Source organism: Eumetopias jubatus, unplaced genomic scaffold, assembly GCF_037043125.1.
Source record: "Eumetopias jubatus isolate StellerSeaLion01/CBP00866 unplaced genomic scaffold, mEumJub1_p1.0 scaffold_13, whole genome shotgun sequence".
In the NCBI taxonomy this organism is placed as follows: Eukaryota; Metazoa; Chordata; class Mammalia; order Carnivora; family Otariidae; genus Eumetopias; species Eumetopias jubatus.
The window spans coordinates 18,214,548-18,241,686 of NW_028274819.1; positions in this window are offsets into that span (position 1 = coordinate 18,214,548).

Genomic DNA, 27,139 nt, shown 5'->3' on the forward strand with positions numbered 1-27,139 from the left:
AGCCTGGATTTCTGAGGAAGAAAGGACAAAGAATGAGGAATAAATGAGATGGTCTGGGTTGCCCAAAGATGTCAGGAGAGCCAGTGGCCCAGGTGGGCCCTACCTCTGGGTGACTTCTGTGCCTGCATGAACCCACCTGGATAGACTAAGGGACTCTCTTGAGGGGCAAACATGCTCAAATTAAACGGGACAAGGGAGGTGGGGTTGGTGCTCCTCTCTCGCCTCTGTCCCCTCCTTGCCTGTGTGACTCCAGCAAGTCCCTTCCCCTCCCTGGGCTGCTCTCTCTGTGAGATGGGAGGGACCTAGGTCAGGAATTCTTGGGCTGACTTTAGCAGGAGAAGCCTGCTTCACACCGCATCTCCTGTGGGAGTCAGGTGTGGGAGCAGATAAAGCAAAGCCATCAGGGGTCTGGAGGGGCAGGGCCAGGAGCTCGGCCCCTCCAACCTCCATCCGCTGCCATGACCCTGAGCACCTCAAATGGCTCAAAGCACATGCCAGTTCCTCAAAGGAACCTTCCTCCCAGTGCAAGTCTGATGACTCTGCAGGTCCTCCCACAGTCTGGACAGCCCCCGCCCTCAAGGGACTTCCCATCGCCCTGGCCTTGGGAGGAGGCCCACAGAAGGGAGTCCATGGCTACATCCGTCGTCTTTCATAGGTGGGTGGCTAAGTGGCCAAGAGGTGAGCAGGGAGTAGTCCAAGGTCCCCAGAGCCTGGGGGCATAGCCAGGGTTGGAAGCCAGGTCCCCTGACTCCCAAGTTTGAGCTGGGCCCTTTCCACCAATCCGCACCCCACCTCTGTCCCTCACGTGGAGCCTCTCTAGGGCCTGCTTAAGCATGGGCCGGATATCGTGGGTGTTGGCCCAGTGTCGGGCCAGCAGGAGGCCGGCCACCTCTGAAGGTCACCGCCTGCGTACTCCCCTTCCAGGGGCTAATTAACTCCAGGCCAGGCCTGCCACAGCTCCCAGAAGGCTCCTGAGCTGGCACCTCGCCCTGACCAGACCATCGCTCCCCAAAGCAAGGGTGAACCCAGCCTCTGGAGCCTGCCCAGGTCACGGCCCAGCCCCACCAGCCCTTGCTTCTCCTCCAGGCCCATCTCTCAATGCTCCCAACCGCCTCTTCTTCAGCTCCCCCTTCGTTTCCCACAGAAGAAGCAAGATGCTCTGAGTCAGGGTCACATAGCAAGGCCAAGGCCACAGTAGACCTGCCCCCACTTCTCAGCCCAGCACACCACACTTCCCACCTTTGGAAGGGTACCCCAGAGGGTGGGCCAAGGCTCTGCTCCTGCTTCTACCCCCTCCCAGCTGTGTGACATTGAGAAAATCACGTCCCCTCTCGCCCTCAGTGTCCTCATCCCTAACAGAGACACTACTAGTTGTTGATGACAAGAGGGTCATTCAGAATATGACATGAGATGGTGTGTAAACACCTGACGCATTACATGCCATCGGGAGATCATTTTATTATTTTTTATCCAAGGATTCCCAGTGAGAGGAACTGAAATTTCTCTTCTCAGCATTCCAAGCTCTTCGGCCTGGCCCCAGGCCCTCTGTCTGAACTTCTCTCCTTCCTCCCCAACCTTCCCAATGCCCCCCCTCAAGTACTGGCCCCTTTGCTCTTTCAGCAAATACCCGCTCTGCCCCTGCTGCTCTCCCTGCTCCCACCCACCTCCCTGCACATCAAGAGTCCCCCTCCCTCCCCCCCTCTTCTTGTCCGCTTGTCTGGTCCCTCCCCGGCCATGCCAGTCTGCTCTGAGGGGCCTCCCAGCTCATTCTGGTTCCCCAGAGGCTGCCTGCTCCACCAGCACTCCCCCTGATGGGTCAGAACATTCTCTCTGGCTGAGTCCCCCCTGCCCCGGCCCCATTCAGCCACAAATGAATCAAGCTGGGCCTGTCTGCACCCTCCGCGTCCAGCTCAGCCAGGGCCAGGCCCATAGGTGGTGTCTGTCTCCCACCTGCCTTCCCCGAGGGCATTCATGCCCTGCCTCGTCACACCTTGTCCTGCCTGAACCAAACTCCCTCCCCGGTCAATTCCCAAAGGAAGGAATAGTAAGGGCAACACCATTTATCACAGATGCTCACACGTCTTGAGGACTGACAGGAGCCGGGCCCTATCTCAAGTCCTTTTGGTGTATCAGTTCATTTAATCTGCCCCAGCAACCCTGTGAGGTGGGTGCTATCATCTGCCCCATTGTACAGATGAGGAAACTGAGGCATGGAGAGATGAAGCAGCTCCTCTGGGGTCACACATTTGGTACTGAGCTGAGCCAGGCCCCAGCCCCAGCCCAGCCAGCTCAAGCCTGGGCTTTTAGGAGGCGCTGGTTGCTGTGGGCAGGGATGAAGGTGAGGCCCCGCTCACTGGTTAGCGTCACCCGGTGAACCAGAACTTGGACTCCAGGATGGGCTGCTCACTGTGCCTTGTCAGGAGGCACCATTCACATAGAATGCAGCATGAGGGGTTCCCCCTGGAGTTGGACCACCCATCGGTCCAGCATCCGGAGCCCCCCTGCCTGGAGGAGACAGCTATGTGCTGGAATTCTGCCATCTTGCGGACACATAGGGAATTACCTGTGCTCTGCTGGGCTTGTATCTATTTTGTTACTTTCTTACACACCCATCAGGCCTGGCCTCTGGAGGGGCCAGTAAGACCCACCCTGCCCTTGAATCACTCAGACCCCCCAGGACATCCGTCCACAGGAGCACAGGTAGGCCCATCCAAAACTTCTATCAACCCTCCCTCCAAAAGGGAGGGTTGCCATGTGTGTGCCATGGTGGGCCATGCCTGATCGGACCTCCATCCTATGTGTCCTACCTCCAGCCCAGCCACCAGAACTTCTCACCTAGACAACCGAAGTCGCCTCCCTGCTTCTTCTGGCATACCTTCCGGTCCATTCTCGGCCAGCACCCAGAGCCATCTGTTGAAGAAGATCCCATCCTACTATAACTGGCCAAACACCTCGCCCAGGTCCACCCCGCCCCCGGGCCCTGCTCTCCTCACCCCTTTATCACCTACTCCTCCCCTACCCTCCCTCATCACATTCCATCTCTGTACTGGCCACTCTCTGTCTCCCATGCACCAGATTTGTACCTGCCCCAGGACCCTTGCACTGACTGTTCTCACAGCCTGAGCACCCCTCCTCCAGAGTGTCACATCATCCAGGTGTCAGCTCAACTGTCTCTTCTCAAGGAGGCATCTTTAAGGACGCTAATGGGACCCTACCCTTCCCACCTTCCACCACTGTGTCTCTTCCTCATGGATCTTATCATCTAAAACCATCTCGCCCTGTTTCTTGTCTCTCACCTCACCATCAGGTGGGCGCTCGGTGAGTGCCGGACTGCGGCCGCCGCCTCCTGCTGGCTGTGAACCTAGAACAGCTCTAGCTACTCAAGAAATACGTGTTGCTTTATTGGGTGAACGCTTGCATGCATGCACGGCTGGCATTTTTCTCTAGAGCTGGAAAGCTCTAAGTAGCTCACAGGCCGGATGCCTCATCAGACTTAAAATACAAATCCTGGGCCCCTCCACTCTGAGATTCCGGTTTGGTAGGTTACGAGAGTGGGCCCTGAAATCGCTACCAGTACTGTTGTTAGGGCAACACACGCAGGATGGAGGAAAAGGACGAGCTTTAGGGGTCCCACCGGTCCAGCCTGGGTGGCCAACTCTCTCATGACTTCCTAGCAGGTGGTCCTGTCTTGGCCCCCGTACGCTTCAGTTTCCCCTTCCGTAAAATGGGGGAGTAACAGTCTGCCCGTCTGGGGTTGCTGCAAGAGTCAACTGAGGAAGAGCGTGAACGGGCCATCCCCCTTCCCGGTGTTCACGGAGTCTCTGACGCAGAGAGGGTCTCCAGGTGCTTTGCTTGGAATTAGTCTGGACGCTGGCTGTCCAGGAAGCTAGGAGATATGAAGGGCAGACATAGAAGCGTGGGGTGGAAATGAAGGCTTCCGGGTGTCAGTAGACTTCCTCTCATCCCCTGAGCAGCTTTGTGCCCAGCCTAGAAACATGAGGAATCATGAACCTCGAGAGCAGGGAAGACCTCAAATTGCCCCAAGGTGAGCTCACTGGGAAATCGGGATGTGTGCCATGGTGGGCCATCCCTGCAGGGCTAGAAAGACCCAGCAGCTCACAGCAGTGACTCATGGGCTCAGACAGAGAGTTGTTCCTTTTCTCCTTTCTCTCCTTCTCATCAAGGCAGGGAGAAGGTCTCCATGTGCCGCCTTCCCACCCTTGGCCCCTCTTGGATCCCCCTACCTTTCCCTGCTGCCAGCAGCCTCCTTGTTGCCTCTCTGATCTCAGCTCCTACTGTCCCCGTTGCAACTCACTCCACACTGGGGTCCTCGTGATGCTCCATACACACCAGCCCCTTCCTGCCTCAGGACCTTGGCACTTGCTGTTTTCTCTCACCTGAATGGTCTTTTCTTGGATACCCTCATGGCTCGAGCCCTTGCTTCCTTCCAAGCATTGCTCCACTTCACATCAGGACCTCCCCTGCCCCTCCTGGGTAAGGAAGCCACCCCTCCTCTGTCTGCTTTCTTGCATAGCATGTGTTCGACCATCGCCCAGCACCTGGAGCTCCAGGCAAGCAGGGACTTTCTCTATTTCTTTTAAATGCTTTATCTCCAGCATCAGAACAGTACCTGGCACAGGGAAGGAGCTCAAGGAACATTTGTTGAGTGAATGAATAAAGCAGAGAGCAGAGCACTGCGACCACAGCTTTTGGCAGGGAATCATTTCCAATGACGCTAATGACATCATTTTGTCTTCATTGTGTTTATTTTCCTGGGTACCTTTTATTTCTCATGGCAAGTGCTACTGAGCTTTTTCATGTGTGGAAGTGATTTAAAATTTCCTTTTAAAATAAATTTATCTAATTGGGAAAAAGTACCTTTATTTAAAGCATAATATTCAGTTAGTAAAGTTCTTCTAAGTGGTAGGTGGGCATGGCAAAAGTTGAGACGGGGCAGCAGGAACAACTCATTCAAGGGGCTGTTAGAGTCCCCATCTCCCACTTGCCAGATGGAGAAGCTGAGGCCCAGAGGCCAAGAGACCTTTTCAAGGTCACACAGCAAGTTAATGGCAAGTGAGCACTTCTGCCCTGGTCTTCTGATTCCAGGCGTGGCTTTTCTCTTGTAAAGTCTCTTGTAAATTCTCAGTTCCATCCCTCAGTGGACACTTAAGGGAGGCCCAGGAGCAGCCTGTAACGAAGGTGATAAGACAGAGGACCTTGTTTTTCAAAAGGTTTTGTTCCCATCAGCAGAACGGTGCCGGGCAGAGGCAGGAGCTCAACAAACCCTTGTTAGAGGCATGAAAGGAACAGAGAACAGAAGGCCTGGAACCCGCAGTCCTGCTCTGAGGAGCACCCAGGGCTGCTGGTGGGAGAGACCAAGCCTCCGGCAGCAGGTCAGACAGTGGGGGTCACCTGTTGGGATAAATCTCTGCAAGTAGGTGCCCCAGAAACCGCTGAGGTGGAAGGTAGGTGGCCTACCCTTCGGCATGGGGAAGTTTGGGCCACGTGAGGCTGACTGTGTGGCAGGGAACAGCAAAGAGCGGGAAGTGGAGGTTCATGCTAGCCAAGGACGCCCACGGCCGCGGGATCCGCGGGGAGGGAGTGGAGGCTCAGACCCCTCGACAGACAGCTCTGCTTGGAGTCCCACCGCTCACTCGCCAAAACCATCTTCTTCATCATCTTCATCATCTTCCTGCCTGTCCAAGGGGCTGGCATCAGGACTAAGTGAGAAATATCCCAGAGAGTGCATACTGTGCCACTGGGACCACAGACAGAGCTCAGAAATTGCTGATAGCTGGCATTTTAGGGTAGGGCTCAGGTTCAAGGATAGGTTAAGGGCACCAAGATGTCTGCTATGCACATTTCTTAGTAACAACTTTCTGAGAGTGTTGTTTCCTTTTTTTTTTTTTTTTTTTTTGAGGAGAATCAGTGACGCTAAAAGGTCCTCTGTCTTTGGGTTTGGGGCTGGGGAGGCAGGAGGCTAGGAGGCTGAATCAGGAGGCTGGAGAGATCCCAGAAGTAAAAAGGTGGCAGAAACAGTCTCAGAAGGGTCAAACCCATTGCCATGACCACACGACTGGTTGGGGGCAGAGCTGGAAATGGAAACCAAGCGTTGGAGGGGGGTCCCCTACTCCATGTTCTGCCCATAGTTCCTAGCTGCTTCCAGACTCAGGAATTAGAAATGCACTTGCATTGGCCAGGCCTTCAAGACATGCAGGTTGTTCTGGCATGGTTGCTGAGTTGGCCCTGAATGACTCCAGACTGAACCCGGGCCTCAGTTTACCCCTCTGTGGAAGGACAGAAAGGTATGGCCCAGTCTGTTTCACTCAGTGCCTGAAAGCAGGCTGTTTCCCTTTTAGTCCTTCTCCAGCTGTTTGGATTATTCTGGTTTCTCAGCTGCCTGGCTCAGCTTCTGGAGGCCAAGGGACACCTGAGGACACAGCTGACCCCCCTGCCTGCCTGGAGACCCCGGGGAGCAGGGTCTCAGAAGCCGAGCCTCCGGGCTCTGAGGAAGCTCCGGGCGCTCTTTCCCGGGGCCCCGCCTGAGAAGGATTTATGGTTTGGCCTCCAATGTGGTGAACTGCTAAATATGCAGATTATGGGTACAAATCCGGGGGCGGCGGGAGAGGCAACCAGGCGGGGTGGGGGGGCGTGCTGGAGGTCTGGCCGCCGGACCATGTGTGCGGGTGGGGCCCAGCTACTCCAGATGGGACTGCAGATGTGCCTGGGACCAGTGCTTGGGAGGGGCGGCAGCTCCCACCTCTGCGGCCTCCTAGGGGCCCCCAGGCCGGGCCACTGAGCTCCTCCCCAGGCGGCAGCCCCCCGAAATGCTCCACACTGGTGCCTCTGAGTGTCTGGGACAATGGGAGAGGTGGGCGGAGGGAAGGAGGGACACGTTCACGGCTCAGAGGGGGAAACCAAGGCACAAGGATGTGGAGTTCCTATCCCAGGTCACAACAACTTAGTGACCAGGTCTGAAACCAAAGGCTGGTCTCTTGGCTCTTGGCCAGGTGGGTCAAGAGGGTGACTCCAGGTGTGCTAGCTCAGTTCACACCTGACACCAAACAGCCCCGTGAGCAAGGGGTGGTGATTGCTGTCACACACATACAGGGAACATGAGATACCCTGCCTGAGGGCACTGGCTCGGGGGCAGGGGAGTCGGGATGTGACCACAGCGCTGGCCATTGCCATGAGACTGGTGTGACCCTTTCCGCAGAAGAGGGGGGAGGCGCTCAGGGAGGATGGGTGAGCACAGGAACGCAGGACGCCTTCCTCAGATCGGCTAGAGGTTTCATGGAGCACAGAGCTGGGTTGCCAGAGGGAAGAGGCTGCAGGATGTCATCCTATTGTAGGGGAAGATGCGAACGAGAAAGATGGAGAAGGTCCTACCGTCCCAAAGTGGGGACTGTATGAGGAAGGGTGTCATCCCTCCTATTTTTTTCACTTGGGGGAAACAAGGCACAGAGCGGGGCTGTCATTCACTCAAGGAATACAGCAGCTGGGTAGACTCCTAGCAAAGGGACTGGTATCTTGGTTCCTTCCCAGGGTGGCTGGAGGGAATGAGACTGCGCTGGAGTGCTGGGACCTGAAGCCCCTCTTGTCCTTGGCTAAGGTGCCACTTTGGCCAAAGTATCCCCTCCTTAGTCTGACCCTGGGGCTCCCTGAGGACTGTGCAGACCAGGGGTGACTGGGCCTCCCTCCGCATCCAGCCAAACTGCCTCCTTCCTGCCAGGAGTCCCAAACCATGGGAGCCCCCACCCTGTGCGGAGGAGACTGGCCAATGAACGTGGTTCTCCCCAGCTTCCTGTCTCTGGGTCTTGGACCCCCATGTGCTTGGCCTAACTGGGACCAAGATGGCGCCCGGGAAGGCAGACTGTAGAGACTCGGGGTGACTGGGGTCAGGATGAATGGGCAAATCCATCACCAGGACATGAGAATTGGAATCAGAGATGCTGGGACCCTGGGAAACAGACCCCACTCAGGCATCTGAGTCGACAAGCTGTTCCCAGGACACTGGGGGTTTCCCTCAGGCAAAAATGGCACTGCTCAGAACCTGCCTGGTACAGGGGGAAGCAGAATCCGTCATCATGGACAGCGAGGGCTGCCAGAGGAAGGGTGACTGTGGGTCCTCTCCCCTAACCCCGCCCTCCCTCCCCACCCTCTCTCACAGCAGGATTCTGCCCCGAGGGGCTTCCTCTGCTGCCCTTCTCATGGATCCACGGATCACCACAGTCTGCCTTTCAAGACTCCTTCTCATGCGGGGTTTCTGGGGAGACATTCTCAAGGGTGGAATACACTAAGCATGAACCGGGAGTCTGACAGATCAGGTCTGAATCTGAGTCTGTTGTTAACTGTGTGACCTTAGGCAAGTAACTTAACCTCTCTGAGTCTACAGAATAAGGTTGCTGTATGCCTGACGCATAGCGGGTGTTCGTTAAAAAGGCCATCCCCTCCTTTGTTTCTCCTTGCGAGAAAACCTCTGCTGCCTGGCTCTTGGCATTGCCCATTTCCCATAGGCTCCTTCTCCCCCAGCTTGTTTGTTCCCCAGTGATAGCAACACTGGGAAGTGCCTATGTAGAGCAGTCTCTACCAGGCCCTGTGCTGGCTGTTCACATCACTGTTGCGAAAACGGAAACAGAGAGGTGAAGATACTTGCTCAAGGCCACACACAGCTAAGAGACCAAGGAGACTCAAGTCCAGATCTGTGTGAGACCCCAGGGCCTTGTCTTTCCAGGCCACATTGCTCTCTGCCTCTTCTAACGAATCCTGGACAGACTTCAGACTCAAAAGATCAATAAGGTGGGGGTAGGTTGGGCCTTGGGGCCACGAGATGAGGGCGCAGTTTGGTGGGGCCTGGGGAAGGGAAAGGGGGCCTTGCAGGGGGGTGGGATGCCAAAGGCAGGCTTTGTCACCTCACAGTTTTTGCAGAGGGAAGGGTCTGCACCATGCTCCCTGGTGACTCCTAGGCTGGGGGAGTCTCAGGGAGGAGGGCTGCCGAGGCCAGGAAAGGGACTACGTGAGCCCACATCTTGGTCACCCATGGGCCCAGCTCTTTGCTCCTGGGAAGGCAGGGATTTCTCCTTTGCCTTTGCGGGAAGCTGAACAGCCAATGCCCAACCTGTTCCTGAGTTATCAAAGGAATCTTCAGGCAAAGCTCTGAACTTCAGAAGGTTTCACCACCACCCCCTACCCTCTGGCCCCTCAAGCTAGCTACAAAAAGAGGGCTTTGATTCTGGTGGGGGGGGGACGTTTCCCCCCATGTCATTTTATTGAATTCAGCAGAGCCTTTTATTTCTAATTCAGGAAGTGTCCTGACAATAAAAACATCATCAATATATTAACTCACTTCTTTAAAATTTCCAAGCACGTTCTAGAGAGAGACTTTGCAAATGGAAAACAACAGGGCAGTAAACTGCTTTCCTGGTTGGGCTTTGAGCAGGGACGGAGTGCCGGGGGACAGAAGATGAGGAAGAGCCTAACCCACCAGCCCAGCAGGGCAGACTCCTACCATCAGGGCACTCATTCTAGAGCTGGCCTCCGTGCCTGGGCACTGTTTCATTTTCATCTGCTTTTGCAAAGAAATTACAAGAAGCAATGGCTATTTGCTAGAGCCCTTGGCCATGCTTTTAACACTATTTACAACGCCACAGGAGGATATTCTGGCTCATTCTGTAACATCCAAAGATCACTGATTTCTGTAAAGCCTTTTACTGCTCACTGGGGGCTGTGTTAGGATGTATTTGCAAGACCTCATTCCCTTGGGGCCTCACAGCGTGCTCTGGAGGAGGGAGCTCTCTCCCCATTTTACAGGTGAGGAAAGCTGAGGCGTGTCCGATGTCACACAGCAAGAAGGCAACAGAGTCAAGATGGCGTCCCAAGCACTCTGACTCAACTCTCCCTGCCGAGACAAAGGCTCTGGTTCTTGGTGGACAGTCGAGAGGCCCCTCCAGCCCAACACCCTCCTTTTACCTTCAGTGTCAATGTGAGGCCAACTTCTTAGTTGGAAAAAGTGAATTCCTTAGGGGATATACTCATTCATTCATTTATTCAACAGAAACCTATGGAGAATCTTCTAGAAGCCAAGGCTTGTGCTGGTGCAGGGATAAAGCAATAAAAACAACAAGGCCCTCGGCCTCGTTGATGTTCAGGGGTCAGACCCCTCTCCCCTGCCACCCTCACAGTCTCTCCTCGCTAAAGAAGGGGCAGCTGATCTGCCTCGGGTTTCTGACCCACCCCCTAGGAATAGCCCGCAGCCAGACATGGGACCCAAGCCAGTCCTCCTCACTCCCTCCCCGCCAGCCCGCCCTGGGCCTCTGCCCCAGATCCGTATGGTTTGGGCTCTGCCTGGGACAGGCCAGGGGCGAGGGAGCCCTCCCCCCCCCCCGGGAGCCCGGATCAGCAGCCATGAGGGGCGGGGGAAGGAGAGGGGGCAAGCAGAGGTGTGTTTTGAAATCTGCTTCCTTTTGGCCACGCTTGAACTTCCAAGAGGCTGGGTTTGACTGACAGGCGCAGAAAGGGAGCGCTGACTCCCCACGGAGCCCGGGGCAGAGATGGAGGGGCTCCACTGTGGGGGAGGGGGTCCTGGGGCCCCAGGGCCTGCATCCTCTGCCCTTCCTCCTCTGCCCTCAGCCGGGGGAGGCTGGCGCCTGGGTGCAGCTTGCTGGGCCCAAGAAGGCCAGGGCAGGGGTGGAGGTCTTGGATTCAGAAAAATCCCAGAGTCATAGCAGGACCGAGCCCTTCAGGACCAATGTGACGACAGTAGCGCCGCCAACAAGGACCAGGGGATGTACTGCGGGTCTCCCGTTCCTTCTTTACACAGATGCTCATTAAATGAGCTCATCTCTGTAGAAAGTGCAGAGCAGTGCCCAGTGCCTCGTAAATACTACATAAGCATTTGTGAGCGGATAAAGGACCTGGGGCCAGGGCCTGCCATTTGCCTGTTCATTCTCAGATCTGGCCCCTACTCTCCCTTCTACTCCCTGTCTCAGGGCTGACCCTGACGAACTACATCTCCCAGGCTCCTTTGTCACTGGCTTCCTGTTAGCCTGGGCCAATGGGAAGAGCAGGTTGGGAACCAGAGGGCAGGAGCCAGGGTACTTCTACCCCCAACCCCCTGCTTTCATGGCATCTTGGGCAGTGGCTTCAAGAACTCACTTCCGTGGTTCCAGGTCCCGGGGACGGGCCCTCCCTCCAAGCCCCAGCTCTTGTGGGCAGCCCCAGCACAGCTGTGGTTCCAGGGTCCCCCCTGATCCTGGCTCCCAGGCTCTGTTGTCATCACTTCTTCCCTGGTCCCCTGGGTCCCAGGATGTGGCAGTCTCCTGCCACTGCTTGTCGCTGGGATGCCTCGCCATCCTGCTCAGGCCCTACAGCTTTTCTGGCATCTTCAGAACGAGCATCCTGTGTTAAATTCCCTCTGTTGAAATACCTGCTCTGGTTTCCTGACCTCCTACTGTGTGCCACGCTCAGGTCCCTGCCTTCAAGAAGCTTATAATCTAGTGGGGAAGAAGGACGTTCATCCAATCATCCCATAAGTACATATATAATTACAGACAGCAGTCACTGCCGTGAAGGACAGAGTTTGTGAAGAAGGGCCCCATAGCAGTTCTTGTCCTCCTGGCGGTTCTGCAAGGGTAAGGGACAGCTTCTACTGCCGACCACACAGCCCCCGGTGGCCTGGGCTGGGACTGCGACCTGAGTCGGCCTGCTCTTTGCATGGCCGCACACTGCCTAATGTCTGCAACTGACATTTTGCAGAGACGAGAGGAGGCCTAGAGAAGGACAGTGACTTTCCTGGGGGCTCCAAACTGGGAGAAGCCGGGTCACCTGGCCCCGGTGTCTGCCCTCTGAGATGTTTCATATCACTGCTCAAGTGCAGACTCAGCGCTTTCTCTCCGTCCCTCCCCCCGCCTTCCCCAGCTCTCCTCCAGCCCCCAGGCAGAGGCAGCGTCAGAAACCACAGTTCTGGGCCCACTGCCAGAGCCTGCCCCTCGGCCACCCCTTCCCACTGTCCTGAGTTTCTGAAACAAACCCTCTGTCTCAGGGGAAAGCTTTTGCAGCCCTCCTGAGGCTGTGTGTGTATGTACGTGTGTGTGTGTGTGTGTGTGTGTGTGTGTGTGTGCATGTGTACTTTCCTGGGGCGTTTCTCCCCAGGGTAGGAGGTAGAGGGCAAATAGGGCCCTTTCTAAGACCAAGGAACCCCCAACCCGCACTGTGAGTCAACCCCCTAAAATGAATTACTGCAAGTATGGGCATGACCTCCTCCGCAGATGGTGTATGGGAGTTAGGGAATGTGGCGTCCAGGGGGAGTCCTGGGGGGCTTTTCAGGGCAGAGCAGCACCCCCCGGCAGGCATTATGGGGCATGGGGAGCAGCCAGTGACTTCCTGGCTAAGAGCCAGCAGGGACAGAGAGCAGGCCCAGAGAGAGCCAAGGAGGCAAGACTCCAGGACATCTGGGCTGGGGGAAGGTGCAAAATATTCGTGCAGGAGGTGAAGGCCTGGCTGTGCGTGGCCCTGAGGTCTCTGACGGGAAGTTAAGGCCTCAGGGAACAGGGAGCTTGGCTGGGAATGGGCTAGGGGAGGAGCCGCAGCCTTGGAGAGAAGCTGGCTGACGCCTCCTCGAGCAGACGGGGACACTGAGGCTGAGGGGCAGATGATATGTTCCAGGGAGAGACTGGGATGGGACTAATACTCAGTGCTTTCGACTTTTCACCCCATCATTCCTAAATTGAAGCCAACCAGGACCCACTTCTTTAAACTCCTCGACGCCTGGGCCCAATTTTGCATGGGACCCGAGAGGCACACTGGGTGACCACAGCCAGGATTCACTGCACGCTCACCCCGGGGCAGCTCTCGTCTGAAAAAACCCCCAGCTGCCTTTCCGTGCTGCCTCACCATTGCCCCACAGGGTAGCTGCTATATTCATCCCCATTTTGCAGACGAAGAAACCGAGACACAGAGAGGTTAAATACTTGCCCAAGATCGCTCATATAGCAGGTGGCAGATCTAGGATTTAATCCAAAGATCTAAAACCTCTTTGTGGCACCAAGGCTTGCTGGAAAATGCCACCCCCGCCCCAAGGGCCCTTCGGACAGCCTCCAGGGACTATGAGAACATCAGAAGGGGCCTTATCTGTTCTCTTGGGCGTGCTGGGTTCTGCGTTCCTCTGCCTGCCCTCATTCATCCCTTCATCGCTCCTTCAACAGGTATTTATTGAACATGTACTATCTGCCAGGTGGTGAAGACTGAGCACAAAATAACCTCACCTCCACTCTCACGGTGCTTCATCCTTGTGGGAAAGGTATAGCTAAAATGAAGAAACCGGAGCACCAAATACACACGCTGCTATTAAGTAATCAAGAAATGGGACGGTGATTGACAGGGTGGGATTTTAGACATGGGGGTCAGGGAAAGTCTCTCCGAGGAGGTGACATTTGAGCAGAGCCGTGAGGGAAAGTGATTTATCACAGCGGGAGTGAATTATTCTCTCATGATCTGTCTAATGTCTGTCTTTCCTGCCAGAGAATTGTCTTTTGCTCTGCAAAAATTGTCTTGTTCATGACGGTATCTCGATGCTCAGAACAGGGCCTCACACAGCAGGTGCTCCACAAACAGGGCCCTGCACACACTGGGTGAACGGGTGAACGGGTGGATAGACGGGATGGTGGAGGCAGACCCAACTCCTGTCCCAAAGAGGTTGTAGGCTTGTCAGTTTCCTCCTCTGAGCCCCCCTTCCCTCCTAAATAGTGAGTGCACGGGATCCTGACTAATCCTTTGGGACAAGTGCTGAGAGTCCCAACTCGTTAAACATGAGATCCAGCGAGTGGCGAGGCCACGGGGATGTGGAGGGTGAAGAGGGGGAGATCGGAGACCAGCCTGCCTCGCTTCATTCCTCCCTGTCAGCCTTGATGGACCATCATCCACACCCCTGCTTGAAGCAGAACCCCCACAGGGAGGCCGAGGTGGTGGGAGAAGGCTGCTTCCTCACAGCTGGGCTGACCCTGGAGCCGCGGGCCGGGACAGGAAGGGAAATATGGCAGTGCCTCCATCCCCAGCACAGAGGGCTTGAAGGTGGGCAGGAAGTCAGGGCCGCTTGGGAGCATCCCGGACTCAGGAGAGAACAGGCTGGCTGCCGGCCAGAGGTCTTATTCCACCAAAGGGAAGTCTCCCTCCCAGAGTGGGGATGTGTTAGTGAAGGCCTGGACTTCGGAGGTTTCCTCTGTTCCCCCAGTGGAAGGGCCAAGAGTCCACCTGCAGAGTCCCCGCACGCCTCCAGGTTGGCCCCCCCTGAGCTTGGGGCAGGAGAGAAACGTCCAATAGCCCAGGCTCAGCCAGCCACTAGCCGTGACCCTGGCAGGGTGTGTCCCTTCTCTGAAACTCAGTGTTTTCAATCTGTAAAATGGGTGATCATGATATGCTGACCTCACAGGACGGCTGTGGGGATCAGGGGGAGAATATAGGCCTAGTGAGGCGGTCATGCAGATGGGAATAGTGGCCGTTGGGTGGCACACTCAGAGGAAAAGAGAAACCTCCTTCCCTGTTTGCTGATTCCCACCTTCCCCCCCACCCCACCCAGGCTGGTGCTTAGCCGAAGAGTCCGATCATTGGTGTTTTGCACTCGGACAGACTCAGTTTGAATCATGGCTAATGATCCTCTGAGCCTCAGTCTCCATGCCTGTCCAGCACTTAGCACAGCCCAGTAAGAGCTCAAGAAATGGTAGTTTGATTGATGTCACTGAGTACATTCTGGAGGTGTCACGGTGAAGAGAAATGGGCTCCCGGCCCTCAAGCTCATGGTCGTTTAGGGACAAAGACCCAGTGATGGTGGAGGAGGTCGGTGAGGACTAGGAGGGGGCAGAGCCCTGAGAAGGAAACCCCACGCTTCCTGGCTGGAGCGGGGGTGTCAAAGGAGGCCTTCCAAGAGCAGGTGGCACAGACGCCAAGGCTGGCGGACTGGGTGGGACTCCTCCGGAGCAGCCCGCACTCGGGGCAGAGGCCACGGGGGGATGCACAGAGGCTGAGGATGGGGCAACGGAGGGAGTCACCTGGAGGCCCCCAGGCCTCTCCACCCTGAAGCCCTCAGGGGCCAGCCGACATAAGGAAGGAGGCCAGGCCTCGCCCCCTCCCTCTGTGACCCGAGTCACCGCGGCCCCATGGGGCCCGGCCCGGTTTCCCCTCCACTGCGCTGGGCGGAAATCCAGCAGGGGCAGCCGGGCTGACATCAAACCCTCCCACCGCAGGCCTGGCCGCAGCCCCTCTCCGGGCCTTAACGAAGCCATAAATCCCGGCCGGCGGCGGGAGGGGCGGCCCCCGCACATGTCCCGGCGGCTGGACAGAGGCCGGCATCTCGGGCTGGCGGGGACTGAGCGCCCCGACACCCCATCACTCATCCCCCACGCCCGGCCGCCCCCGCCTCGGCAGCAGCCCATCCATCTCCCCCGGAGGCTTTCAAGTCCAGCCTCGGGCCCTCTGCTTAGTGTTAAGATGAGCCCCGGCTCACGCGGACTGTTCTTATTTATCTTCGGGTCTGTCCCCTTGCGACCATCACTCCGCGGGGCGGCCCTGGTTCTCAGGACAGGCCCCCAGGATGTGCTCCTCCCCCGGCTTCCTTTCCCGCCCCCACCTGGCAAAAGGCACAGAGAAGGCCTGCAGCCGCCGGGCCCTTCTTGTTAGCCACAGGCCACACTGGCCGGGCGTTCTGGCCTCTAGCTCTTGGCAGCTTTACAAGAGCCCTTTGAGGCATGAGCGTCTGTGCTGTACACCGGGGGAAACCGAGGCACAGAGAAGGAAGCCACTCAGTTCGGGGCTCCCCCGGCTGCCTGGCTTTACTGCAGGTACCAACCGCCAGCCTTTGGCCAAATCATGCAAGGCCTTGTGGGGCCTTTGCTTTGCTGCCTTGCAGGTTGGGGCACATCAGTTCGTGTCTGGTGGCCTTTGCTAGGCTGGGAGGTCCTCCAGGCAAGGCTCAGGGTGCCTCGGGAGCCCCCGCCCACACCCCAATCACAGGATCCCAGACTCAGCCCTGGGAAGGGCTTCAGAGGGCTTGAGCCCTGCCTCTCCCCATCCCAGCTCCTGACCTCAGGGCCGACTGATGTCTCTGACTTTGGGTTCCTCCCATGTAGAATGAGACGAGTAATGGAACCCGTGGGCTAACTTCCTGGAACCACCTCTGGCACAGAAGGTGAGCTCCAAGGCGCCCTGTGGCTGCATTTGTCATCACTGTCAGCTCTCAGGGGCTTTCAGCCGGGGGTCCTCGGAGAAGTGCTGGCGGTGGGGCCCCACAGATCCGAGGCCCTGACAGCCCCCCACTCGGGGACTCCTGGCCGGACAGAGAGCGTCCTGTCTTGGAGGCGGTTGGAGATCTGACAGCCCAGCGTGGACTTGGCAGTCACCTCAGAGGATGACCACAAACATGTTGGAGGGATAAGAAGGGGGGGGAAATTAATTATTGCTTTAAAACAAAGTTTGTTCAAGAGATAAGATCTTTCAAAACACAGGATTGTAAAAGCAGCCTTCCTTGGGGAAAAGGCCCGGCAGCTCTAATATGGTCCAGCCCCGAGCCCCCCCGCCCCCCCCCCGGCTGCCGCCCCAGCTCTGTGCCTGATGTCGCTGTGAGTACCCCTCCAGCTCTCCTCCGATGGTGCTCCCCGTCTGCAGGTGAGGACCTCGAGTGTTACGGAGGAGCCTGATTTGCCCACGGTCACTCTGGCCGAGGAGAAGCCAGCCTCTCCTCCGAAGAGGTGGAGGCCTTGGGGAGGTGGACGCTTGTGCGGGCTTTGGAGTCAGGCAGGCCTGGATCCCAGCCGAGCTCTGTCACCAGCTGCTGTGACATTTTGAGCAAACCTCATGCCCCCATCTGGTGAGAGGGTGTGAAACCGGTTGAGTGAGTTTAGGAGCAGTTCTGGAGGTGAGAGCTGGCTCTTGGGCACATTTTCAGAGATGGGGCTTGGCACTTCCTGACAGCCCAGGTTTGGGGTGGTCAAGGTCCCCGAACCCACATCCTCCATCAACAGCCACCGATGTCTGTTCCCAGAGCCTGGATAACAGGGTGAGGTGGAGCTTTCCAGAACAGGAGCCTTTGTCCTCTGCTGCTACCCAGATGTGGAATTCTCCTCTGTCACAGAAGATGGCCTAAAGATGCTTGGGCCTTTGATTCTCTGGTTTTAATCCCCTTTGACCTCGGGGTGAGGGGAAGGTAGGAAAGGGAGATGGAAGAAAACTGGCAAGTTCATTGTCAGGCAACACAGGCACCCAGGCCACAGTTCCTGAAAAATGGGTGAGAAAGAAGGCGAGCAGGTGATCTTTTAGGACCTGCCCAGCTAAGGGCTGGGTCTGCACTTCCAGAGGCTGGGGCAGGAGGCCGGCAACTCGGTGCTCCTTCCACCCAGGGGTTTGCAGTCCCCACGAAGTCAGAGCCAAGAGAGACTTGAGTGACCACCTCCTTCTACCAATGAGACAAAGAGAAGGAAAGGGACTGGCCCGTGGCCACCCAGGATGTGCCTGGTGCACCCTGGGGAGGACCCCAGCCCAGGGCTCCCCAGCTACGCCATGCCGTGCGCAACACGGAGCCCGGTTGCTGAAGGAATGAAAGATGAGAAACTCCATTCTCCTCCCTCTCCCCCTCCGTATGCACCCGCACCAAATGTCTGCTCTGGGCCGGGCCCCAGCCCAGATCCTGAGGCTCCCAAGCTGAGTTGACCACATCCCCATCCTCTGGTGGCTCTCAGTCAAGTGGGCAAGATCCCCTTTGGAGGCCCTCGACCCTGACTGGCCCCCAGGAGTCCCTCTTTCCCGGCGCACTGCGCCCAGGATGTGAAGGGGTTAACACCCCCCAGGCAGGCAGGCCTCCTCCAGGCCATTCCCCTGCCCAGCCAGCCAGGCAGCTTCTGGGGTTTGCTGTGTTTCTTTCTCTCTTCCTCCTCGCTCCTTTTTTTTTTTTTTCTTTTTAAGAAACACATGTCACTCGCCGTAACTCATGTGCTTATTATAATCATGACCATATGCTTAATGGGATGTAATAGAACCACTGCTAACCTGGCCCCCGCTCACAAATCTCTCTCCCCACCCCGCTCCCACTCCGCAGGCCAGCCCGCCTGCCCCTGAGCTACTCCACGTTTTCACGGCAAGACTGACCTGAGGAAAGGGAGAAAAAAGGGAGAGTGAACGCCGTCATTCACTTTTCCTCCAGTGGTTCATTCATGGTTCATCCATCCGCTATTTATTGAATGCTCACTTGACACCAAGCACCCAAGAGGCAACAGTGAGTGAGGTCAGTCACGGCCTCTGTCCTCTGGTAGGAGAGGTGGATGTCTTGTCTTGTACACAGGTAATTAAACACTTAATTGCAGCCAATTACAGAGGAGACTGCATTACTGGGAGGCCTACCAAGAGCAGACCCCTGTGTGTTTGATGTGTCCATGTACTGACTCCTTCCTAGTAGGTCCTTGATGAATATTTGTTCAGTGAGTGAATGAATGAATGAATGGATGGATGGATGCATGAGTTGTAGGTCAGAAAAGACTTTCCTGAAGAACAGGGGTTGAGTGCTAAACTAATCTCTCCAAAGTAAAGTGGGGTCAAGAGGATCCAATGGGATACATGAGGAGAAGAGCAAAACTTCGATTTATTTTTATTTCTCCATCTTAAAAATGAGAAACTGACATTTTCTGTATGTTTCATATACAGACTGATGGTAGAGTATGTGGCATACGTATGAAATTTATAAATAGCTATACATCACAGGGGCAGGAGGTAATGCCCAGGGTTTTTACTGCTGGGGAGAGGTACATGATCAAGAGCTAGGAGACCCCTTGTCTCAGTCTGCTTGGGCTACCCTAACAAAACACCATAGACTGGGAGCTTAAATAGCAGATGTCTATTTCTCATGGTCCTGGAGGCTGAGGAGTCCAAGATCAAGGTGTCGGCCATGCAGCTCCTGGTGAGAGCTCTCTTCCTGGCTTACAGACACCTGCCTACTCCCTGAGTCCTCCCATGGCCTTGTGTGCATGTGGCGGGGGTGGGGCAGGGAGGAGAGAGCCATCTCAGTCTCTTCCCCTCTTACAAGGCCACCCACCTTATTGGATTAGGACCTCACCCTCCTGACCTCATTTAACCGTAATTACCTCCTAAAAGCCCTGACTCTGAATACAATCACACTGGGGGTTAGAGCTTCAACATGTGAATATGGGAAGGATGGAAGTGTGAAGCTCTGGGTGAAGGTGCTGGGGAAAAGGGGGACCCACCTTCTAGAAGCAGTGGTCCTGACATGGGAAGGAGTCTGGGGATATGAGGAACAAAATTCCTACCTTTCCCTTCTCCATCCTTAGAAGGGCATTTCTCCGATCTAGTCTGACTTCGTGCTGGGGTGAGTCTAATACCTTTGCAGATGTGTGAGAACCTGAGAGGTAGAGTCAGAGTGTGATACAAGAGTCCACGCCCATGGGGGTTCCTGGACAGCAGAATTGCTCGGTGGAGGTAATAATAATATAAAAATGTGTGAGTGTGATGTCCCAGTGCTTGCCCCGGTAAACACCCAAGGCAAAAAGCTCCATTCTCCATTCTTCTGATGCCAAGAATCCTCCATCCACTCCTCCCTCCCCAGTCTCCTCTCTCTAGCTCAGGTTCTGCCCAGATTACTTCCTCAGCCCTCCCATGGTTTGTCCCATCAGAAGATAGCACACGGAGTAATCCTTTTAAAATGTAAAGATGAGTGTGTCACTCTATAGCCGAAACCCCCAGAGCTCCCGCCACACTCAAAATACACCCAGAGTCCTTACCATGGCCAACAGTCCCTGCATGAGTTAGCTTCTGGCCACCTCTTCTGACTTCGCTCCTGCCCCATGGGCCTTCTTGTACTTATTTGAACAACTTGCATGCTCCTACCACGGGGCCTTTGCACTTGCTGTATGGCTTCCTGGAGAGCTCTCCTTCCTTCTGTCCCTCATTTCACTCTGATAATCTCCCCAAATGGCACTACCTCCTTGGATCTCCTTGGGTCACCTCATCTGAAATAGTCTCCCATTTCATGTTCTATCCCTTATTCTGTTTTTTTTATAGCACTTACCACAATCTGGCATATTAAATGTGTTTGTTTATTTGTAATATCTCCTCTCTTACACTAAAAATGTAAGCTCTGTAAGGACAAGAGTTTTTGTCTGTTTGTTCCCTCCTATACTCCAAAAGCTTATAAAAGTATTTGACACCTGGGGCACCTGAGTGGCTCAGTGGGTTGAGTGGTTGCCTTCGACTCAAGTCATGATCCCAGGGTACTGGGATCAAGTCCTGCATCGGGCTCCTCCCTATCCCTCTGTCTCCTGGCTCATGCTTTCACTCTCTCTCTATCTCAAATAAATAAATAAAATCTTTAAAAAAAAAAAAAGTATCTGACACCTAGCAGATACTCAAACATTCATTGAGTGGGAGGGTTTTTGCAATTTACCAAGCAAAGGGGCAGGGTTGTACACGATGAGATGGGGAGGGGGAGAGGCTCAGACCACGGAGGTCCTGGGTGAATTGGGTAGGGAGTTTGGATTTTGTACTCATTGCAATGAGGAGCTACTCAGGAATTGAGCATGATTTGGGCTTTTGTTTATTTGTTTGTTTGTGTTTTGACGACCCCTCCCCTTAGGTGTGCTTGGGCAGAATAAAAGGGGAAATTTTTTGACTACATTATTGGAAGAAATTGGGGGCAATCTAGTAGAATTATGAAAAAGCAACAATTCTAATCTCAGTCTCCTCATCCATCCTCCCTGTCTTTGTCCCCCCAAGGATCTCTCTAAGATCTCTTTTCGCTTCAAAAAAAACCAAGGGGATAAATATAAGGGTTGTAAAATCACCATCTGCCACGTCCAGCCCTCCAGGCGTTTCCTATCTGTTCCCTGCGTGTCTTCCCCATTCCCAAGTGTACAAGAAGAGGGTCCAGCCCTGATTTATGCTGCTGACAGCAAACCTAATGAATTGAAGACATAAAAGCATACGGGGATCCCCCCCCGGGATAAATCCATTCTGGATTCAGGCCTTTGAGTGGGGCACGTGGCCGGGCTGACAGCCCAGTGTCCATGATGGATGTGGCTCTGGACGCCCAGCTCAGGGGCACCGAGCATCTCATTGGGGGTGGTAATGGGAGGAGCCGATGTAGACTTAGGAGGGCTCTAAAACATCCCAAGCTTGTAGCAAAAGGAGCTTAAGGCAAATCCAAAACGGAGATTCCAAGCACGTGTGGGGTGCATGGTGGGCCAACAGCACCCCGCCGGGAACGGTGCACGGAGAACGTGAGGCAGGGATTTTGGTCCTCGCCCCCTTTGCCACTAAGTGCAACCTTGCACCACCCCCTGCAGGCACCTGTGTTCATCTGTAAAATAAGGTTTTAAATGGGTCAGGGACTGAAGATGTCAAGGCCTACAGAAGCCCAGGACACATTTTGCATAAATGACAGAAGTAAGCTAGGTAAGGAGCTGTAGAAGAATGGAGAGCATTTGCCCTGCTGTAAGAAGCACTCATCACTCAGCTCCAGCCAATGGGATCATTGTTAGAGTCAGTCCTGGGATGGGGGTGTGGGGGGGCAGCTCTTCTGCTTATTGAAGAGAAGTCAGAAAGTGGGGTTCATTCCTACGTGGGATCTCCCCCTTTAAAAATGAGGACAACTGCTTCACATTGGATTTTAAATAATGCTGGCTGAAATGTCCACAATAACCAAACTGTGGAAAGAGCCAAGATGTCCATTGACAGATGAGTGGATAAAGCAGCTGTGGAATATATATACAATGGAATATTATGCAACCATCAAAAAGAATGAAATCTTGCCATTTGCAATGATGTGGATGGAACTGGAGGGTATTATGCTGAGCGAAATAAGTCAATCAGAGAAAGACATGTATCATATGACCTCACTGATATGAGGAATTCTTAATCTCAGGAAACAAACTGAGGGTTGCTGGAGTGGTGGGGGGGTGGGAGGGATAGGGTGGCTGGGTGATAGACATTGGGGAGGGTATGTGCTATGGTGAGTGCTGTGAAGCATGCAAGACTGTTGAATCACAGATCTGTACCTCTGAAGCAAATAATACATTATATGTTAAAAAAAAAGAAGAAGAAGAAGATAGCAAGAAGGGAAGAATGAAGGGGGGGAAATCGGAGGGGGAGACAAACCATGAGAGACGATGGACTCTGAAAAACAAACTGAGGGTTCTAGAGGGGAGGGGGTGGGGAGATGGGTTGGCCTGGTGATGGGTATTAAAGAGGGCACGTTCTGCGTGGAGCACTGGGTGTTATACACAAACAATGAATCATGGAACACTACATCAAAAACTAATGATGTAATGTATGGCGATTAACATAACATAATAAAAAAATAAATAAATAAAATAAATACATGATGTTGGCTGAACCTAGCCTGTGGGCCACCTGTTTGGAACCACTCAATGAGATGATCATTCAGGGTCTCATCCCATTTTAATTCAATTAATTCAACAACCGTTTCCTGGGAACTCGGAACCTGCCAGGAACTGTGTAGACAATGGAGATGCAGATAAGACCAGCATGGGCTCAACATTCAACAACTATCTTCTGGGTAGGGCAGGGTGAAGAAGGGCTCAGAGATCTGAGGGTCAGGGGCACATTCGGAAAATAGTCCAGAGGCGTCAAGAGAAGGCAGGACTGGAACCGGGACCCCAGGCAGGCAGTGGCAGATCTGAAGGACCCTCAAGGCTGGTAGTAGAGGGAACCTTTGTCCTATAGATCACCACACTTGGAAGCTGGGGTGGGAGGGTCATCCATGTGGGAAAGTGCCCTCTGCTGGCCATATGCTGATGGCTAGAGGAGCCGCTGAGGAGGCCATATAGGGGACCATCTCAATAACCCAGGGAGAGATGACGTGGCCTTGGATCCAGGCAGAGGCAGAGGGGGAATGAGATGGCACCTTGGAAGGACTGGTGGATTTCTCCCTGTATTCCCTGGGGCATTTACCCGCAGGCTGATGCCAACTACACAGAGCTCCCGGTGGCAAGCAACAGAAACCAAATGTAGCTACTTTCAACAGACAAGGGCTGGAGAACCAGGCTCAGAGGCCATGCCATGAGGACCCACACTCTCAATCATGCTGTATTACGGGTCCATGGAGACACCACCATGTTCCCTGCAAAGACCCTTGAGCCGCAAACTTCACTGTCACAATACACCATCTCAGCCTTTGGACACCAAGTTACTGAGAAAGTGGGGATACTAGTTCTAGCTCCCCTGGGATCATTTTGAGGTGCAAAGGCAATCCTATCTGTCAGGCACTCAGCATGGCGCCCCAGGGCCTGGCACACAACCGCTCAGGAGAGGGCAGCTGTCACCGTGATCTTCAGCATCCTTGTCATCGTCATGGTTACTTTCCGACTCTTCATCTCACCAAGCCCGTTAGACTTGCTCCTGAGGGCGGGTCCCTTGTACTGTGCTCGTGTGTCCTCAGCCCTACCCTGCGCACGTTAGGGGCTCTGCACTCCAAAGCGTCAGCCAGTGTCTGGTACGAATGTCCTGTTCAGTGTCCTGAACAACTGAATAGATGGGTGCGTGGCTCTGTGGTAGGAGAATGAATGGCAGACGGAGCAAGTTAGCTATGTCGGATGTGTTCTCTTCGGTGGAACGACCACTCTCCATTTTCATTCACTTTGACCATACTCCAGACAAAGGGAGAACAGATGTCCCCTTAGTCATACCAAGGATGCCCCAGAATTGGCGAGACACCATCTGTGGCCAGCTCCGTGTCTCCCGCTGGGAAAGAGGGATTCCAGATGTTTCTGAGGAGCTGGATGCTCGGCGGAGGGGTGATGGGTATAGAGGAGAGGCGGGGTCTCTGAATGTCCACTGAAATGCAGATGTGAGCCAAAGAGAGTGCTTGGGGGCCTGCGCTGGGAAGGTGCCACAAAGTCCTCCCGCCCCGACATCACATCATGGAGTGTGTCAGAGATCACTGGAACCCACCAAATAGTTCAAGTGCTCCTCCCATCTCTCAGACTCTCTTGCAGCTGGGATGGGGCCACAGGACTCTTTGGGCCAGTGGACTCTGAAAGGAAACTGTGCTGTCCCTTCCGGGAAAAGGCAGTTAGAGCCAGTGTGGCTTCCCTCATCCTTCCCTTCCCTGCCTCTGGACCTTGGCGGCCACATGTTCCAGATGACGCAGCTAACACACAGCAGACATTAAGCGTGTGAGAAATACATTGTTAATGTGCTAAGCCACCAAGATGTCAGGCTTTATCAGCTCCCAGCATAGCTGAACCTCTCCTGACGACTAGATTCACATTTCAATAAGTCTCCTACGTTTTTCAGAGATACTCAAGGGCTCCTCTTTTTATAACATGAGAGCTAATTGCAAGGGCTCTGGGGACCTTCTAGTTCAGCCATCCCCTTTTCAGAAACTGAGGCAGGCCCAGAGAGTAGAAGCAGCATGCTCATCATCATTGTTTCTCCACTCTGGGATGTTAGGTACCCCTCTTTAGAGGGGCATCAGCTGGTGCAGGACTGAGTGCAGAGGTTGACAGAGAGGTTCAGTGTATTCATTGAACCAATGTTTGTTGTGCACCCCCTTAGTGAACATGATACAGTCCTTGCCCCTGGGAGCGGATGTTCTGGCTGGAGAGCCACCTTGAAACAGTGGATTATCTGCAGTTGTGTTGAATGTTATTTGTGAGATATACAGGGCAGTGTGGGAGCAAATACCCTCCTCTAGGGTAGGGTGGTAAGAAGGCCCTCTTACATAGGATTTAATCAGGTGAAAAGGAGGCAGGAGAGGTACTCTCAGCAGAGGGAACTGTATGTGCAAAGGCCCTGTGACAGAATGGAGCTTGGGGTCTTTGATGAGTTGAAAGAAGGCCAGTGTACAGGAGGGAGAGGAAAATGGGGGGAGAGAGAGAGAGAGAGAGAGAGAGATGAGACAAGGTAAGAGTCTGGTTATCACAGCACCATGTCATGGATTTGGGACTTCATTATTTTTATCCTGAAAGCCACTGAAGGACTTGAGACAGAGCCAGTGACTTTTAGACGGATGACTATGTCTGCTCTGCGGAGAAATGATAGTGGCAAAGCAGGAAGACCATTTGGAGGCCACTGCAGTGGGCGAGGGAAGAGCTGGGTCTTTGATTAATGTGGTGACAGGAGGATGGAGAGAAGAGGTTGGATTCAGGATATATTCCAAGGGTTGAATGGGCAGATCTTGGTGATATGTTGGATGTGGGTCTATGGGAGGGGTGGGAGAACAGTTGTCAAGTTTCTGTCTTGGGCAATAGATGGATGGTACCAATTTCTAAGATGGGGACATTTATGGGGTAAGTGCTTAGTTTATTATTGGATGTGGGCTGGAGAAGTGGAAGCAGCAGGGGTGGGGGGCTCTGGATGAGAACACTCTACCTTGTTGGCAGGTGGCAGTGTTGCCTGTTGTCTAAGCCAATACCTAGTCTCCTCTTCCTCCCTTGATTCTCAACTGGTACGTAACCACCTAGAATAAAGAGTATATTTCCCAGCATTCCTGCTAATAAGTTGTAAGCAAAAGTGTTGTGTTGACTACCGCACAGTGCCCCAAACAGGAGAAAGGCTGCCTTCCTTTGTTCTTAATTCCTCCTTCTGGATAGCTGGGAAGTGCTCTTGATGGCTGGAGCTCCAGCAGCCATATTGGATCATGAGGAGTGTGTCACATGCTGAGAATGTGGAGAAGTAGCAACATGGAAGGAATTGGGGACACACTGCAGTGCCACACCAGCTCCAAACTATGTACCTCTAGACTTTGCCATGCACCTGACCTAGTCTTAATTAAAACTAGAGAATCTGACCCCTGACTATCCATTTGTCCTTACCTCCTACACCTCTCCCTTTCCCTCACTCCATGCCAGCATTAGTGGCTTTCCTGTTCCTCTGATGCTCCAAACTTGTTCCCACTTGGAGACTTTGCACCTGCAGTTCCTTGAGCCTGGAATGCCGTTCCTCTGCGTCTTCTCATTGGCTCCCCTCAAACATCCCCTCTCCAGAGAGAGTGTCCCTGACCACCTTCCTCATGAAGGTCCTTCCCCTAAAGTTTTCTCTGTCACACCATCCTGTTTCCTTTCTTCACTGCATTTCTCATGGTCTGAGTAATGTGCTTCTTTGCATGTTTATTTGGGATTCACTGCTTCTGCCCACGAGAATAGGTAATTCGTAAGAGCAGAGAGACTTGCTCTTTGTCCTCCTACGTCTCCCAAGACTAAACAGATAGCAGCATGCACTACACGCTTAGCATATAATTATTGACTAATGCAAGGAGCTAGAGCTAGTTCCTCATTTTGCCAAGACTGTTGAGGCCAGAAAAGGAAATTGACTTGCCCAAGGTCGCCATTCAGGAGAAGGACCTGAACCTCCAAGGTCTAGGCCTCCAAGCACCCAGCTGAGAGTGTTCCCCCTCCCCACATCTCAGCAGGGACAGCCACACTCTTGGGGGAGACACCACCAACTCCCTTGTTGCCTCCCAGGGCAGGAACCTCTGCATCAGTGACATTCCACCAGGCTGGCCGGGCTGGCCTGGCTCCCGTGACCCCAGAACACGGTCCCGAAAGGCCTTTGTCCCTCTCCATCCAGCCCAGCATTGCCCTGCTCGTCCTTGGTGGGAAGAAGGCAGGGAAAAAGGAGCCTTGCTGCGGCTGGGCCTTGGGCCACATCTGGAATTAAGAGCCAAAAACCCGGCTCAGTGCTGATCGGGCTTTACTGACAGGAGGCAAAAGTCCAGAGGCCAGTCCCTCTCCACGCTCCAGTGTGCACTGTTTTACGAGGTGTGAGACACTCTGGTACCTTCGAGAGACCTCCTTCTCCCCTCCCGTCCACCCCCTCTGCTCGCCTCCTGGGGCCCTTCCAGCCCCCTTTCCTGCTCCTGGCCCACACTGAGCCATTCATTCCAGCAGGAGCCCCGGCCACACTTCCACCCTTGGCCTGGGTGGGGGCGATTGGCCCTGCCTCAGAAAAGACTACGGAGGCCCAGGAAGGTCCAGGCCTCCGCCCCAGATGTCTCACTCCCACCTCGCCCTGTGGGAACTGGAACTGGGGAGCTGCCCAGTGCCAGGAGCGGGCCCCGCTCTAGGCTGGGTTAGAGGTCCAGGAATAGAGAGCAACTGTCTTGGGGGCCAGGGAAAGAAGGGAATGGTGG